Below are 18,987 nucleotides of genomic sequence, written 5' to 3'. Positions count from 1 at the left end.
AAGGCGGCGTAATGTGCACCCGCTCTCTGTGAATCCGGGTCTGTGTGTCTAGTTTCATTTTCCAAACCATCACTGCCCTGTATGGCTCTGTATGCTCTGTAAGGCAGAGAGGCAGGAAACAACATGCAAAACAAAACTAGAAACTACAGGTACATTATATGATTGATTTTTATCTGTTTTTAATCGTTTTTAAAAGGAATCCGTTAACTTTTATGTCTCTATACCCTCTAAACAGTCATTTCAGCAAAAACATTTTTTTTATTTACAACCCCTTTAAGCCTTATACACACGATCAGACTTCCATCAGACCTTTTTGGTCCGAATGGGCATTGGCTGTGAACTTGGTATGCATACACACGGCAAAACTTTTTGAGCCAGCATTCACCAAATCACATGTTTTTTCAGCTATTTACTGCCACCCTTTGGGCAACTTCTGCTATTATTGTCTGATCTTTAGCATTGGTTCTGAGCATGCGTGTTTGTACTTTGGACTTGTGGTGTACACAGGATCATATCCTCCATTGGACATTTGTTGCCGGGAAAGTTTGAGAGCATTCACAGCGAACATTTGTCCGATGAAAAATCGAAAACAATTGTTCCTATGGAGCATACACGGTCGGATTGTCCGATCAAACAAAAGTGCGATCTTAAAGGGGTTGTAAAGAAAACATTTTTTTCCCCTAAATAGCTTCCTTTACCTTAGTGCAGTCCTCCTTCTCTTACCTCATCCTTCCATTTTGCTTTTAAATGTCCTTATTTCTTCTGAGAAATCCTCACTTCTGGTTCTTCTGTCTGTAGCTCAACACCGTAATGCAAGGCTTTCTTCCTGGTGTGGAGAAAGCCTCTTGAGGGGGCAAGCAGGAGGGTCAGGACACTCTCTAATTTGCAGATAGAGGGCCGGATTCAGAAAAGAGATACGACTGCCTATCTCCTGATATGCCGTTGTATCTCTGAGTCCGGCCGTCGTATCTATGCGCCTGATTCATAGAATAAAGTTACGCATAGATATCCCTAAGATCCGACAGGTGTAAGTGTCTTACACCGTCGTATCTTAGGCTGCAATTTCACGCTGGCCGCTAGGTGGCGCTTCCGTTTGTTTACGCGAGGAATATGCAAATTAGTATTTACGTCGATTCAGAAACGAACGACCGGCGTTTTTTGTTTACGTCGTTTTTCGTTCGGCTTTTTCCGGCATATAGTTACCCCTGCTATATGAGGCGTAGCTAATGTTAAGTATGGCCGTCGTTCCCGCAACAAAATTTTAAATTTTAATATCGTTTGCGTAAGTCGTTCGCGAATACAGCTGGACGTAATTTCCGTTCAGGTCGAAAGCATGACGATTTGCCGACGTCATTTGGAGCATGCGCACTGGGATTCACTCGCGGCCGGCGCATTCGCAGTTCGTTCAGCGCGGGGACGCGCTTCATTTAAATGATACACGCCCCCTACCCGCCGAATTTGAATTCCGCCGGGTGATTCACGCTACGCCGCCGCAACTTTACAGGCAAGTGCTTTGTGAATGAAGCACTTGCCTGAAAAACTTGCGGCGGCGTAACGTAAATGACATACGTTACGCCAGCAGAAAGATCCGCTGATCTTTCTGAATCTGGCCCAGAGAAAGGAGCTGTGTGTTAGTGGGCGTCCTGACACTCCTGCTCGCCCCCTCAATAGGCTTTCTCCACACCAGGAAGAAAGCCTCGAATTACGGTGGTGAGTTACAGACAGAAGAACAGGAAGTGAGGATTTCTCAGAAGAAATAAGGACATTTAAAAGCAAAATGGAAGGACGAGGTAAGTGAAGGAGGACTGCACTAAGGTAAAGGAAGCTATTTAGGGACAAACATTTTTTTTCCTTTACAACCCCTTTAAGTGTGCGTTTTTCGACTAAACTTGAGGTAACTCCTCTAACCTAAGCAGGACCATTCTTTATAGTCATGATAAATCCTGCTATGTGATTGAAACTGAAGGCAATTCCTTCTTCCAGTCCTGTCTGCATCCTCCTGCCTCATTACTGTCTTCAAAGACATCACCCGATCTCTCCCCCGTACTCCATACCTAAGAAACCCCGGCCAGACCTATCTTAAGAGTATTCACCTCTGCAGCATCATCTACACCATTCTTAATCCCGTCAGAATCCTGTAGCCTGGCAACCATTGCCACGGAGACAGTGTTTCCAGGATATGTGGGAAGCAGGATCGTACTGACATGATGACAGCGGAGGCCTAGGATCAGTGATCAGTGTGTGTTCTCAACGCTATACAAGATAGATGAGTTTAGTATCTTATTGGGTTTTATTTGGGCTTGGGTTTTACACGGGAATTAAGTAGACCTGCTCCCTACATCATCCCAACTTCAGTCCCTATTTTCCTGTCACGGTTTATAGAATGAAGGGTAACACCTGTTTGGCTGCAGTGATAAACATTGTTAAATTCCTGTATTCTATCGTCACAGCATTTCTCATAGAATAGGATTATGAGGCCATGGACCTCCAAAATCCCTGTTCATGGCCTCTGTCAATATTCAATCTGCCTCAGTCACTGTCTGGTAGCATTCCTCCTCTACTCTTCTTCCACGTTTCTGTTTATAGTAAATGTGTGGCCAGGTTGAGCATTCCTGTTTATTGCATACTTGGGCTTCCCAGTTTTCATAGGGCAGAGGCAATACAGGTGGAGGAGGGAGCCGAGAGGAACCTCGTTCCTCCATGATCTCCATGGTCACAGAGAGGCAGAATCAGAATGGATGCTGGCATCCCATGTGACATTGGTGGCCATCTTGGGCTTGGCACACATTTCGGTTGTGGATAGAGTAAGGACAGTGCTGAGCAGGGCCGGCCTTTGGGGTGTGCGAGCTGTGCGTCCGCACAGGGCGCCATGGGCAACAGGGGCGCTGTGCGGCCATCCAGAGGCGTACTAAAGGGGGGGGCGGGCCACACCCGGGTGCCACACACTGGGGGGTGTCAGACCAGCACCCCCTCCGCGATTGTATTACACCCACGGTGACAGCGCAGCGGGTTTAGGCAGTGGCACACTGGCACAGGCAGGGTGAGGCGAGCTAGCTACAGTGGCGAGGGGAAGGGTGTGTGTGAGGGGGGTGCAGGGTGACCCCGCGGCACCTACCATCCCCTCCTCTTGCGGCCACTGGCTGCCTGTCTGTGCGATCCCGGATGTCACACAGGCACAGCCGAGTGACGCTGCCTTCCCTCCTCTCTGTTTATGTGTAAACAGGGGGAGGGGACCTGCTGTGCATGTGATCTGAGGTACTGAAGGGGGGCTGCACCAAACGAGGGGGCTACACTAAACAGGGGTGCTGCACTGAACAGGGGGGGGCTGCACTGAACAAGGGGGCTACACTGAAGGGGTGCTGCACTAAACGAGGGGGCTGCACTGAAGGGGGGGCTGCACTGAACAGGGGGGGCTGCACTGAACGAGGGGGGCTACACTGAATGGGGGGGCGACACTGAATGGGGGGGGCTACACTAAAGGGGGGGGCTACACTAAAGGGGGGTCTGCACTCAACGGTGGGTCTGCATTGAAGGGGTAGATACACTGAAGGGGGGTCTGTGGAACATGCAGGGGGTCCAGAGCTGCGGGGTTCTGTGTAATGTAAAGGGGTCCAGAGGCGCAGGGTGCTGTGTAATGTAAAGGGGTCCAGAGATGCAGGGTGCTGTGTAATGTAAAGTTAAATTAAAACAAATTATTTGTTACAAATATTTTTTTCCTCTTTGTGTATGTTTAGGTGACCAGGGGGCGAGGGGTGAAGGATTAGCTCGCACAGGGCGCCTGAACACCTAAGGCCGGCCCTGGTGCTGATCAAATACCACCAAAAGAAAGCTCTATTTGTGGGGAAAAAAGGACGCCAATTTTGTTTGGGAGCCACGTCGCACGACCACGCAATTGTCTGTTAAAGCGACGCAGTGCCGAATCGCAAAAAGTGCTCTGGTCTTTGACCAGCAATATGGTCCGGGGGTTAAGTGGTTAAACGGCTCAAATCAAGGGCCATATAATTCTGCTATAGAACTTGTCATATGTAGTTTTACCATTCCTTAGTTTTAGATTAGAGTGTCTCCAAAAATGAATGATGAGGACGCTGAGATAGCAGTGTGTTTGATAATGAGGGCCAGAGAAAAGTGCGTATGGAGATGGTACTGCTTCCTTGGAGAATGTTGGGGTAGATGATGGTTGCCAGCGCTCCAGGTGCTGTCCATGGTGGTTAAAACGATTGCATTGCCTGTCTATTGCATTACACCCCCTGCCAGCCTTGGGAGGTTTTAATTCTCCCATTTAGAATAGAACAGTTTAGAACCATGGCTAATCCCAACAATACTGCAAGCAGGAGGCCAAGCAGCCTCGGAAAAGGTCCAGGGTATGAGCTTTAGCATAATATGGGTCCGTGTGGACTCTACGTCTGAAATGCATGCCTACGGCGTGTGGAAATACAGCTTATCTATGCATGTCACTGTGATTTCGGTACTGGGCTGCTATGGGAGTGTTCTGATTTGGTCTTCAGAGTGCTTCAGTAGATGAATACCAATATTGTATACTATACAACATCCACTATAGTGTGAATAAATGCCATTGTTGAGTTCTGGAACTTGAATCATGGGTCTGTAATATTTGTATGATATTCTGCTCAAATTCATTTTTGGGGATTTTCTTTCACTCAATCTGACAACAAACAAGTGCACAGTAGTAGTGTTGTACTGTGCTAGCCATCCATCCGTGCCAACAATGTGGATTTTACAGTGTATCTAAACCCAAGAACAATCAAATATCTTGCAGTCCTTATGCCACGTACACACGACCGGTTCTCCCATCTGGGGAAAAAAAAACGTTTGTTTTCCCAACGGAATTCCGCTTAAGCTTGTCTTGCGTACACACGGTCGCTCCAAATTCTGACAGTCAAAAATGCGCTGACGTACAACATGTACGACGGCACTATAAAGTGAAAGATCCATTCCAATGGCGCCACCCTTTGGGCTGCTTTTTCTAATCTTGTGTTAGTAAAAGTTTGGTGAGAGACGATTCGCTCTTTTCAGTCTTCGTGCTTTTCAGTCCGTTACAGCACGACGAATGTGCTATCTCCATTATGAATGCTAGTTTTACCAGAACAAGCGCTCCCGTCTCATACAGTGGGTGACCGCGATATTGTGTCAATCTCGCTCCCTTTCTCGGCAAGATTGACCACCTACGAGACCAATCGCGGGAGTCAGCGCCGAGCCGGCTTGCCGCGATGGGGAAAAAGCCGTCATAGAAGCGACGGGGATCCGACTTGGATTCCCGCCAATTCTAGCTGCAGCGTTTGGTATGATTCATGAGGGGGAACTCCATGCCAAATTTTAAATAAAAAACTGACATGGGTTCCCCCCCCCCCATGGGGCATACCAGGCCCTTAGGTCTGGTATGGGTTGTAAGGAGAACCCCCCCTACGCCGAAGAACCGGCGTGGGGGTCCCCCCACAATCCATACCAGACCCGTATCCAAAGCACGCCGCCCGGCTGGTCAGGAAAGGAGTGGGGACGAGCGAGCGACCCCCCTCCTGAGCCGTACCAGGCCGCATGCCCTCAACATGGTGGTGTTGGGTGCTCTGGGGCAGGTGGGCGCCCTGCGGCCCCCCCACCCCAGAGCACCCTGTCCCCATGTTGATAAGGGCAGGGCCTCTTCCCGACAACCCTGGCCGTTGGTTGTCCGGGTCTGCGGGCGGGGGGCATATATCGGAATCTGGGAGCCCCCTTTAATAAGGGGGCCCCCAGATACCGGCCCCCCCACCCTAGGTGAATGAATACCCATTCACCTGGCGGAATTTTTTTTTTAAAAAAACACACTATACAGGGTTTTTAAAGTAATTTATTAGTCAGCTCCGGGGCCCCCCCTCACTTCTTTAGCTCTTTTAAGAGGGGGGGCCTTCTTCTTCGACGTCTTCTGCGGGGGGGGGGGGGGTCGGTCTTCACCGCCGTCTGGTTCTCTTCCGCTCTCATCTTCTCCGCTGTCGTCTCGGCGCTCCCCGGTTCTTCTCCCACTCGCTCTCCGGTGCCTTCTTCTTCAGGGCCTGGCCGCCGCTATCTTCATGTTAGCTCAATTACTAGCGGCGGCGCAGCCCGCTCTTCTTTGCCGTCTTCTGCCTTCTTCTCTTCTTCCGATGTTGACGCAACGCTTCTTCCCGCTGTGTATATAGGCCTCTTATGATGTTACAGTCCCATCATGCTCTGGTACCTACCCACGTGGGTAGGTACCAGAGCATGATGGGACTGTGACATCATAAGTCTGTGTGACTATGTATCGGGGACTGGGATACAAATATTGAAAAGCATTCTATGGTGATGATCACTACCATATAATTGAAAGAGCAGCATTGACAATCTAGGTTGATCACTCCTGATTTGGATTACAGAACACCTTCCCCTTTAACATTGAGGGAGGTTTTCTGTAGTACACCAAGGTAACATAGGCAGAGCTAATCCCGTTGGGATTTCTGTACAGGGATTTCAGCATTTAGGAGAGGTTGGCTAATGCCATGTGAGCTTGGGGCCTTAAAAGAGAAGTATGGACTTGCTTTTTATTTTATATTCATACTTTCCTAGGTGGATGCAGCATTGATCATTGATTGCAGGGAGCCCAAACACTGCCTCTCGAGAATCTCTCTTTGTTTTTAATTGATGGAATGTAAATTCATTTGATTATCTTTCTATGTGTAAGTGTATTCTCATAGATTTATATAATGATTTATTTGTCTATTATTGTATACTTAATTCTGCTTCAAATTATGTTGTAGATTATAAAAAATCTCCTCTACCAATTTACACCCCTGAAGAAGGAGATATTCATACTCCGAAACGCGTAGGGTGCAAGAGGATTGTACTTGGTTATAATAATACATGGTGATAATGTTGTAGATATACAGTACATTCTGTGTTTTATATGATAATTTTTATGTAACATTTTGAGTAATAAAAAAACTTGCTTCTTATCTCAAATACTTCAAAATCTTTACTCTAAACTTTACAAATTGTGCCTTAACCAATTGGCGCCCAGAGGACATCATATGATGTCCTGGGCTTTGTGGTGGTATATCTGAATGATGGGTTCAGCTACAGGCATCAATCAGATATTGCGGTTTTCAGCCGGCGATTCCCTATACCATAAGAATGAACATAGCGGCTGTTCCGCCGCTTGATCGTTCTTGTAACGGTCACCACCGTTTACGACCTTCCATCCACGACAACAGCTCATCGACACTCCAACCGACAGGACCCGATCCCATTTCATTTGCCCAGAATCAAGACGAGACACGCAGCTCTGTACTTGTTCCAAATGTAATGACAACTTTAATGGTTTCTTTTCAGCTTTTTATACAGTACAAGCATGTGACAGTATTCAAAGGGACAATGAGATTCCCTTGCCACCCCATGCCCAAAAGGCACAGGGTGGACTCAGACCCAAGAGTTATCAGTGACGCTGACACAGGAGTATCCTCCATCCTCACAGAGTCTCTGGATGTCCCGGGTCATTCCGTTACAGTTCTTATGGGCGGCAAAAGGGGACATACCCCGCTGCCCTCCGGTGCTTCTCCCGACTCACCGCTGCATTTGGTGAGTCAGAGAATGGACCCCCGGATGCTGATCATAGAGATTTCCGGCGGACCAGATGGTCGCTGGAGTCTCTATGATCGTTGGAGGCCGGGCGCAAATTTTATGACGTCACGCCCGGCCTCTGCAATCATAAAAACTGCGCCGCTTCGGCTGGGAAGCCGTGATCATTTTTTTTTTATTATTATTATTATTTTAGGCTTCCCAGCCTATTGGTGAGATGTGGGGTCTTATTGACCCCATATGTCACTGTAAAGAGGTCCTGTCATGACATATTCCTATTACAAGGGATGTTTACATTCCTTGTAATAGGAATAAAAGTGATCAAAATTTTAATATTTTTTTTAAAAGTGTAAAAAAAAAAAAAATAAGTAAAATGAATAATACAAAAAGTTAAGTAAAATTAACAATAAAAGAAAAACATTTTTTTACAGTGCCCCTGTCCCCGTGTGCTCGCATGCAGAAGCGAACGCATACGTAAGTCCCGCTCACATATGAAAACAATGTTCAAACCACACGTGAGGTGTCCCCGCGAACGTTAGAGCGAGAGCAATAATTCTAGCCCTAGACCTCCACTGTAACTAAAAACATGTAACCAGTAAATTTTTTTTAAAGAGTATGGGGATTTTTAAGTACTGAAGTTTGGCACCATTCCACGAGCGTGTGCAATTTTGAAGCGTGACAAGTTGGGTATCTATTTACTCGGCGTAACATTATCTTTCACATTATGCAAAAAAAATTAGGCTAATTTAGGCATGAAACTGTTTTTTTTTCCAAAAAAAAAAACACATTTGAAAAATTGCTGCGCAAATAGTGTGCAAAATAAAAAGCTGCAATGACCGCCATTGTATTCTCTAGGGTCTCTGCTAAAAAGAACATATATAGGCCCGGATTCACGTAGAATCGCTTATCTTTGTGCAGGCGTAACGTATCCTATTTACGTTACGTCTCCGCAACTTTTACAGGCAAGTGCCGTATTCTCAAAACGAAAGTTGCGGCGGCGTAGCGTAAATAGGCCGGCGTAAGCCCGCCTAATTCAAATGTGGTAGATGTGGGCGTGTGTTATGTAAATTTTATGTGACCCCATGTAAATGACGCTTTTTACGAACGGCGCATGCGCCGTCCGTGAAAGTATCCCAGTGCGCATGCTCCAAATTAACCCGCAAGAAGCCAATGCTTTTGACGTGAACGTAAATGACGCCCAGCCCTATTCGCGAACGACTTACGCAAACGGCGTAAAATTTTTAAAATTTAATGCGGGAACAACGTCCATACTTAACATTGGTACGCCGCATCTATGCCTCATATAGCAGGGGTAACTTTACGCCGGGAAAAGCCTAACGTAAACGGCGTATCTGTACTGCGTCGGCTGGGCGTACGTTCGTAAATTCGCGTATCTAGCTGATTTACTTATTTCTAGGCGTAAATCAGCGTACACGCCCCTAGGGGCCAGCGTAAATATGCAGTTAAGATACGACAGCGTAAGAGACTTAAGCCGGTCGGATCTAATACAAATCTATGCGTAACTGATTCTAAGAATCAGGCGCATAGATACGATGGCTCGGACTCAGAGTTACGACGGCGTATCTGGAGATACGCCGGCGTAACTCGTTTGAGAATCCGGGTCATAGTGTTTGGGGGTTCTATGTAATTTTCTAGCAAAAATTATGATTTTTACATGTAGGAGCGAAGGGTCAGAATTGGCCTGGGCCTGAAGTGGTTAAAAGTCCATTTTAGGGGTTTTCTTTTCTTTGGTTTTATATACTGGATGTGGCACTAAAAATGCATATAATTACCGTTCCCCATTGTTGCTCAAGTACTGCGAGGAGTGCAACTTCTTTTTGGACGTCATCCCAATGCATGACGATGCATCTGCTGTGTGCAGCGCTATTCATTATGAATGGGGCCCTAGCGCATCGTACAGTCGAATTCAAAGCGGCGCAGTGCACCACAACACATATGCCATGTGTTTTTTGTGCACTGCATTTTTTTTTAAAAGTCTCATTATTATGATTATTATTATTCTTATACAAGATTTATATAGCGGCAACAGTTTGCACATCGCTTTACAACATGAGTGCAGACAGTACAATTACAATACAAAACAATACAGGAGGAATCAGTGAGCTCTGCTCTGCATGCATTTTTTCATTCTTTTTGATGTGTTGGCAGCCCATTCATTATGCCTCATGCACATACAAAAATACTGCTTATACAGGCATTTTGCATTTTTAATTTCAGCCTGTCGATAGCACATTTGGGCAATTAGTCATATTTGTAGAGGAGCGTTTATAGGCTGAAAAAAACCATTGCAAGAGGTTTCCAGCAGAAAATAAATGTGGTGTTAAAGTGGAGGTTCCATCAAAAAAACAATTTTGCTTTAAACTCTAGCTTACGACTAAAAAAGAAAAAAAAAAAGGTTTTTTTACTCATCTGGAAATGTCTGTTGCTATGCGGTCCCCCGAAATCTGCCTTTGAATCCACCTAGGATTCTGACATCATCTCCCTCTAATGCTCCTGGGAAATGTGTGTCATCATTTCCCAGGATGCAGTGCGCTGTCCAATTATCACTTCCCATCCAAGACTTCCAGGAAGTAAGTGCCTGTAGGCTTCACATTGCCCACAAGCAAAATGACAACGGTGTAGATATACCGTATTTATTGCGGTATAACGCGCTCCCGCGTATACCTGCGCACCCCTAAAGTTGCCCCGAATCCTGTGGAAAAAAAGTTTTTTTTTGTACTTACAGTTTTGGTGTCTTGTGCGGCGTCCATCGGCGGCCTCGTCGGGTCCGGCGTCCGTCTGCGGCTTCGGGTGTCCTCTTCGTCGTGTCCGGCATCCTTCTGCGGCTTCGGGTGTCCTCTTCGTCGGGTCCGGCGTCCGTCTGCGGCTTCGGGTGTCCTCTTTGTCGGGTCCGGCGTCCTTCTGCGTCGTCCTCAAGGCCTCCCCGCTCGTTTACCGCGCCAAGTTTGAATACTGCGCCGACATATACAGAGCGCAGTACACTCGTGTATTGTCGGGCAGGCTCGGCAACTCTCGCGCTGACGTCCTGTACGTCCAGGACGTGAGCGCGGAAGGAGCCGAGACTGCCCGACTATACCCGAGTGTACTGCGCTCGGTATAAGTCTGCGCAGTATTCAAACTCGGTGCGGGAAAGCAGGTATCGGCGTATACCGCGCACCCACGATTTTGCCCTGATTTTCAGGGCAAAAAAGTGCGCGGTATACGCCGATAAATACGGTAGTTTTATAAACTATCTTTTTTGAATATCTATGCGGATCGGCGGCGGATTGTAAAATAGTAAGTGACCAAATTTATATTATAAAAATGCAGGATGAAAGGACATACATTTAAAAAATGCTAATTGTGGTTGGAACTCCGCTATAAGGCGCATCAAAAGTATACATTTTTCTAGTGTTTTGAGGGGAAAAGGCTTCTAAACGCCGTACAATGTGCTCCATAGGAGCGTTTTTCATTCTGCTTTTATATGACGACAGTTCTGGCATTTTTTCTACTGTCTAGCGTGCATAGGGTTGCCACCTGTCCGAGATTCACCCGGACAGTTCGGGTTTGGAATCATGCATTCGGATTTCAGACCGCCTGAAACCCGGACACATTATTCAGACCGGACTATGGCTTCCCAGCAGGGTTGCTGGTTGCAGTTGGGTAAGCCGAGAGTGTCTGTTAGGCTCCATGTACACGGGACGCTTTTACAACTGCTTCTAAGTGATTAAACTTGACAGATAGTAACCCACGTTTAAAACGTCAATTTTGCCGCATTTACATGCCACGTTTAGCGGCGTTTGCGTTTAGAAGCGTTTTTTTTTTAAATGGCCAAAAACGAAAAACGCTTATAAACTAAACGCGGGTTACCTTATTTAGTCGCGTTTAGCGTCTGAAAGCAAAAAAATGGGTTCAGACGCAGAAGATTTCCACATTTCAAAGAAAGGCTGTTAAACGCAACTGCCTAAAAACGGCAATAAACGAGACTGTGTACAACTGTACATGGTCACATAGAATACCATAGAATACCATTGAATGAGTTCAGGGGCAGTTGAAAAAAGCATCCAACTGCCTCTGAATAGAGGTCAACCGATTAGGGTTTTTTACTTTGGCCGATGCCGATATTTAGAAATCGGGGCGGCCGATATATGATACCGATTTTTGCGGCGGATATTTTAGGCCGATTTTTTTTTTTGGCAGGTGGCACTGATTGAACAGGCAGCAGCTTCAGCTGCCCACAGTTAAAATGACTGCAGCCAGACTCAGTGGAGGGAGATTTCTGCAGCATATTTGGCAAGTACAGAATCACAAAGCAAAGTGATTGGAGGGAAGCTTCAGAATGACAAAAGATGTTTTTATTACAAATTATGTGAGCCAGTGGCGGTGTGTCTATAGTGGGCGCAAGAGTGTTGCCCCCTCTCGTGCCTGCACCGCCACTGAAAACAATACATAGATTCATGCATTGCATGTATGCATTGTCGCCGCTGCCGCCCACTATTCAGATGGTGAGCACCGGCCGTCTGAATAACGGAAGCTGGTTGGCTGTGGAAGCGTCTATCAGAGCCAGCGGCCTGACGGTATTTTGGGGCAATCTGGCGGCATTTTACAGGGCAAACTGGCGGCAATTGATGGGCACAGTGGCGACAATGGCATGGCACAGTGGCTGCGTTTGGCATGGCACAGTGGCAACAATGGTATGGCACAGTGGCGACAATGGCATAGTGGCTGCGTTTGGCATGGCACAGTGGCAACAATGGTATGGCACAGTGGCGACAATGGCATAGTGGCTGCGTTTGGCATGGCACAGTGGCGACAATAGCATGGCACAGTGGCGACAATTGATGGGCACAGTGGCGAAAATTGATGGGCACAGTGGCGACAATGGCATGGCACAGTGTCTGCGTTTGGCATGGCACAGTGGCGACAATGGTATGGCACAGTGGCCACAATGGCATAGTGGCTGCGTTTGGCATGGCACAGTGGCTGTGTTTGATGGGCACAGTGGCGAAAATTTATGGGCACAGTGGCGACAATGGCATGGCACAGTGGCGGTGTTTGATGGGCACAGTGCCGAAAATTGATGGACACAGTGGCGGAAATTAATGGGCACACTGAGGCTGCAATTGATTTATTTTTTTTGCGCCCCCCCAAAAAAATTTGAGCACCAGCTGCCACTGATGTGAGCTGACTGCAGTTCCTCTTTAAGATCTAGAAATGCTGGGGGGGAGGGGGGTTGTTTTTCAAAGTGATTTCTCATAATCGCATAATAAAGCATGGAGACATGGATGGATGGGGGAGTTTGCTTGGTATATTAAAAAATAATTAAATAACGTCTTTGCCTAATGGTGCTCAGATGTAGTGTATTTTTATTTATTATAATTACTTATATAGCACTGACGATTTATGTAGCGCTTTAAATATATATTGTACAGTCACATCAGTCCCTGCCCTCAAGGAGCTTACAGTCTAAGGTCCCTAACTCACATTCATACATACGTATACTAGGGCCAATTTAGACAGGAGCTAATTAACCTTCCAGCATGTCTTTGGAGTGTGGGAGGAAACCCACGCAGGTACAGTGAGAACATGCAAACTCCAAGCAGGTATTGCTGTGGTTGGGAATTCGAACCGGCATCCTTAGTGCTGCCAGCGGAGTGCCAACCACTTAGCCACTCCGCTTTAACGCATGTGCATTAATGCACTACATCAGAACGCTTGAATGGGAATTGGCCCCTATTGGGTTCTTTCTGTAGGGAGTCCCTGACCATACAGGACAGTTGATTACCCTGGACGTGAGTCCTGCTTTTTCAATCAATGTGGGTGTGGAGGAAGACTGGGGTCGGGGTATGAAGAAGCCACCCACTGTAAATGCATGGTTTTCCATCTTGTATTATACCGTATAGTAAGACTTCTATTTTTCCTTGTAGGTCACCTTTTCTGACACCCTCACTGTCCAACCATTGCGCTGTCCTTTGCCTGTGCGATTGGAGGAGGAATAGGGCAGAGACGCTTGCCTATTGGATGCCCACATCGGACGACCCTGCCGCTCCCACCCGCACAGTAAGTGTGGCGTTCCGTGACGCCTTCAATTAATAAAAGTGGTCCAAGGAATCTAATGGTTGTTTCATATCTCTCAACACCTCTGGGCGATCTCTGCATATGAGGTTCTGGGTTCACACACCTAAACAGTCGACATAAAGGAGTCTTAAGCCTCGTACACACGATCGGATATCTGATGGAATTTTTCGTCCAATATCCGATGAAGCTGACTTTCATCAGTCTTGCCTACACACCGTCCGTCAAAAATTCGACCGTGCCAAAACGCGGTGACATAAAACACTACGACGTGCTGAGAAAAATGAAGTTCAATGCTTCCGAGCATGCGTCGACTTGATTCTGAGCATGCATGGATTTTTTTCTGATGGCGTTCCACACAGACGATCGTTTTTTTATCCATAGGAAAAATTTAAAACATGTTCTATTTTTTTTCACCGATGGAAAACAAACGGATGGGGCCCACATTTCCTTCAGAATGTCATTTACTGCAGAGACAGTTCTAACCACGGGAAACATGAGCTAATTTACAGGCATACTTTATACTATGAAAATTAAAAGGAATATTTCACTTTTAATGTTTCACTTTATGCATTATTAAATTCACTGCTCCCGAAAAAATGTCAGTTTTTAAAAAAAAAAATGCCATTGATACATGTCCCCTGGGGCAGGACTCAGGTCACCAAAAACTTTTTATGACAAAAACTTGCATATTAACCTTTAAAATTAACACTTTTGATTTCTCCCATAGACTTCTAAAGGGAGTTCGGCGGCTTTACATATTTATTAGGGTTGCCCCGATACCACTTTTTTAGGACCGAGTACAAGTACCGATACTTTTTTTTATGTACTCGCTGATACCGAATGCCGATAGTTTTTTTTAAATGTGTCCCCAAATGCAGCCATGTCCCCCCACAAATGCAGCCAGGTCCCCCCCACAAATGCAGCCATGTCCCCCCCACAAATGCAGCCATGTCCCCCCCCCCATATGCAGCCATGTCCCCCCCCCATATGCAGCCATGTCCCCCCCCATATGCAGCCATGTCCCCCCCCATATGCAGCCATGTCCCCCACATATGCAGCCATGTCCCCCCCATATGCAGCCATGTCCCCCCACATATGCAGCCATGTCCCCCCACATATGCAGCCATGTCCCCCACATATATGCAGCCATGTCCCCCACATATATGCAGCCATGTCCCCCACATATATGCAGCCATGTCCCCCCCATATGCAGCCATGTCCCCCCACATATGCAGCCATGTCCCCCACATATATGCAGCCATGTCCCCCACATATATGCAGCCATGTCCCCCACATATATGCAGCCATGTCCCCCACATATATGCAGCCATGTCCCCCACATATATGCAGCCATGTCCCCCCACATATATGCAGCCATGTCCCCCCACATATTGCAGCCATGTCCCCCCACATATATGCAGCCATGTCCCCCCACATATATGCAGCCATGTCCCCCATATATGCAGCCATGTCCCCCTACATTCATCCAGCCATGTCCCCAAACATATGCAGCCATGTTCCCCATACCTAATGATGATGCCGCCGCCGCCGCGTTAATCACTGTGCAGCGAACATTTCAGGCAGCTTTTGTTTGAATAGCTGTTTTCCCCGCCACGCCGTGTAAAGGACACTCCCCCTTGCTCGGGATTGGACAGATCCGTCCAAGGGGGAGTGTCTATACACGGCGCGGCGGGCAAAACAGCTATTCAAACTAAAGGTGCCTGTAATGTTCGCCGCACAGTGATTAACGTGGCAGCGGCGAATTTGCGATATACGGCGGCGGGGGGGGGGGGGGGAAGTATTCTATTTAGGCATCGGGGGTATTTGCGGGAGTACAAGTACTCCCGCAAATACTCGGTATCAGTCCCGATACCGATACTGGTATCGGTATCGGGACAACCCTAATATTTATTATTGCATTGCGCCCGGTACTGCGCTGGTTCATACGCTCAATTAATGATTTATCCGGCGCACCAATTAAGCCATGAACCGGCGCAGCGCATTGTTTATAGTAAATCAGCCCCAGTGTGTAGTGAATTCCGAGTAAGCTATTTGAGTCCAGGAGAGTCGCCTGTCGCCTCTCCTGCAGCACTCAATTACAGAAAAAAGAAATCGCTAATTTTATAAAACGATGCATGTATTAATAGTCAGTGCCTCTCCAGGCTGGAGTTCTCCTTTAAGTATATCTGCATGAATCTTTTCACACCATGTGAATGTCAGCACTGTGCGGCTCATCTTTGCAGTGATTGGTGCTTGTGTGCGGCGTGTTTTCTTTGTATATGGTGCCAGTGTGGTACAATTGGGGACATGTCTTGTTATAGGGACTACACAGGGGTGATGTGTTCAGAGGTCTGTGCCAGAATCATCAGTCCTCTATCTCTGTCTCTACAATGTGGCCTATAGAATTCCATCCTACAAAGCAAATACCCACAGACCGGCCTTTCTTTCTTGCCAATCCACTGCTAATTAGTCGTTCGTTAGACAAAACCATTTAAAAAAAAAAGCTCCATCTGACTTGTCCGCTTCTATGTTCCCAGCTCCCCCTTTTTTCATGAGCAGCAGGAGTCCTTTACTGTGAAACCCCCTTTAACCAGAGACCACACACAGGACAGGATCCGCAGCCTGATTATATTCCCTTCTATAGTGGCTCCATAGTGGAATCTGTACACTGTAAACCACTATGGGTTTGAAGTCACAACGACCACTAGGATGCCTTTAAATCTCCCCTCTTCCCTGTATTTGTTGTGTCTAGAGCAGGGGTCTCCAAACTTTCCAAACAAAGGGGCCAGTTTATTGTCCTTCAGACTTTAGGGGGGCCGGACTGTTGCCAGAAGGAGTGGAAATTTTTCTTGCATCAGTGGGAGTAAACATTGCCACATTTGGTATAAGGTAGAGGAATAGTACCCCACCACTGGGAGGCCCATTGTTTGTGTCAATGAGAGAAATGGTGCCCAATTTTGGTTGTCAGTTGGCAGAATAGTGTCTCATATCAGTGGGAGAATAGTGTCTCAAGGGCTGGATAACGGCAAGCAAAGGGCCGCATTCGGCCCCTGGGCCGCAGTTTGGAGACCACTGGTCTAGAGGGTAGAGGAACAGGAATGATTACTTACCCTATCCCCTGCTTCAGCTGGCGCTGCCCTCTTCTCCCCAAAGCTCCGATCTGTGGGCAGTCCCCCTGTGTCATCATGCACAATTCAGGGTTATTAACCTGCCGCTGCCCGCATAACACATCCTGTATGTGCGGCAGCAAAAGGGTGTCAAAGACAGCTCTCGGTGCCCCCATTAACGATCAGTAGCCAGCAGGACATGATCGCTGATCTTTGCCAGATCCCAGATTGCTGTGGGGGGATGCCAGGAGCATGGCACTTTAAAGGGGTTGTAAAGGTTTGTTTTTTTATTTTCTAAATAGGTTCCTTTAAAGCGGAGGTTCACCCTAATTGACATGTATATCTGACCAGCTTCCTTATATTCGTAACAAGTACAGTCCGTATTTTTTTTTTTTTTAATCCTTTACGTCCTTGTAATCCATGTTTTCAATGTACTTCTCCCCGCGGGAGTAGGCGTTTCTATGCCTAGGGGGATTGTCATCTGGGAGGTCAGCCAGATGATTGACGGCTGTTCCCCCCAGCGGTTAAGGCCCCGCCCCCCGTATTGCCGGCACCCAGGGTTTTGGATTTGGTGAGAGAATTCTTTTGGTCTATCGGAGCGGTCACCCTTCTTCCCAAGTCCGAATCCGCGCCGTCGTATCTTTAAGCGTATGCTCAAATTGAGATACGCTTAAATGTTGCTAAAATACGACCGACGTAAGTCTCCTACGCCGTCGTATCTTAGGGTGCATATTTACGCTGGCCACTAGGTGGCGCTTCCGTTGATTTCCGCGTAGAATATGCAAATGAGCTAGATACGCCGATTCAGAAACGTACGTGCACCCGGTGGATTTTTTTACGTCATTTACGTAAGGCTTTTTCCGGCGTAAAGTTACCCCTGCTATATGAGGCGTAGCCAATGTTAAGTATGGACGTCGGGACATCGTCAAATTTTCCGTTGTTTGCGTAAGTCGTACGCGAATAGGGCTGTGCGTAAGTTACGTTCACGTCGAAAGCATTGACTATTTGCAACGTGATTTCGAGCATGCGCACTGGGATACATTCACGGATGGCGAATGCGCCCTTCGTTAGGAGCGTCAATTACGTGGGGTCAAGGCTCATTTTAATACAACACGCCCACTGCCTGGACAATTTGAATTAGGCGGGCTTACGCCGGCCCATTTACACTACGCCGCAGTAACTTAGAGCGCAAGTTCTTTCTGAATACAGGACCTGACGCTCTAAGTTACGGCAGCGTAGTGTATCTGAGATACGCTACGCCCGCCTAAAGATAGGCAGATCTTTCTGAATCTAGCCCATTGTGTTTTTTTCAAAATTGTCGCTCTTCTTTTGTTTATAGCGCAAAAAAATAAAAACCGCAGAGATGATCAAATACCACCAAAAGAAAGCTCTATTTGTGGGGGGAAAAACAAAAAGATTTCATTTGGTTCCATTGTTGTATAAAACATAAAGTGTAGCGCTAATTATAAGTGAGATAAAGGATTGGGTATATTAATAATTAACCAATCATTGAAAAGTGTCCGTATGAAACACATTAAAGTAGTCCATAAAAAACTGTGAAAAAATTAATAATAAATGAATCCTCAAAATTCAGTTCACAGTGGATAAATGTGCAAAATAAACTTCAATAAAGAAATGGTAATAAATCTTCATAGGTAAAAAAGATGTATAAATCCAGCACCAAAATGAATGGAGGCTTACCAGAAGCTGTGGACCCAGAATAGGCATATACCTAGTGGGTCATTTGCGCTTTAAAGTTGATGATACCAGCGAGGAGGTGAAGTCCAACACAGGATCAGGTGAAAGTCAGTTCAGAAGCACCTTGTATTAGGTTGTAGACTTGGGTCCATATGGAGGTTCAGACACTCAATACAACAGAAGTTAGAAAAAAGAAGGCAAAAATGCACATAGTGTAAATCCGTTTAAAAGTTTACTTGATAGCAAAATCAAAAAATGGGTTACACTCACATTTTCAGCATTGGTAACAGGCATGTAACAAAGAGCAGTATTGTCAGCAAATTCCCGACATGTTTCAATCTAAACGATCATCATCTGGGGTGCTGACACACTGCACGGGGAATGCTTATAAAGACAAGACACCCTTACCTCAATGGTGGCTCCACCTGTGGAATCTCAATTGGTCCAAATTACCTTACAGATGAAGTAAAAGCAAAAATGTGGCACTGACACATAATCCAATCTCATTTGGTAAATGAGA

General features: G+C 46.6%; 1 protein-coding gene across 1 annotated transcript in view; it reads left to right on the top strand.

Moving 5' to 3' along the window:
* The window catches only part of NUMBL (NUMB like endocytic adaptor protein), a 117,132-nt gene that overhangs the window by 62,757 nt on the left and 35,388 nt on the right, over positions 1-18,987 (top strand). Inside the window, exon 2 of the mRNA XM_040323166.1 lies at positions 13,512-13,644. The gene's annotated coding sequence lies outside the window, so the exon portion shown is untranslated. The remainder of the gene's footprint in view (positions 1-13,511; positions 13,645-18,987) is intronic.

The sequence above is a fragment of the Rana temporaria genome, chromosome 9 (assembly GCF_905171775.1).
Source record: "Rana temporaria chromosome 9, aRanTem1.1, whole genome shotgun sequence".
NCBI lineage: Eukaryota > Metazoa > Chordata > Amphibia > Anura > Ranidae > Rana > Rana temporaria.
Note: the sequence above shows the minus strand (reverse complement) of the source record. Positions and strands in the feature narration are given on the sequence as shown.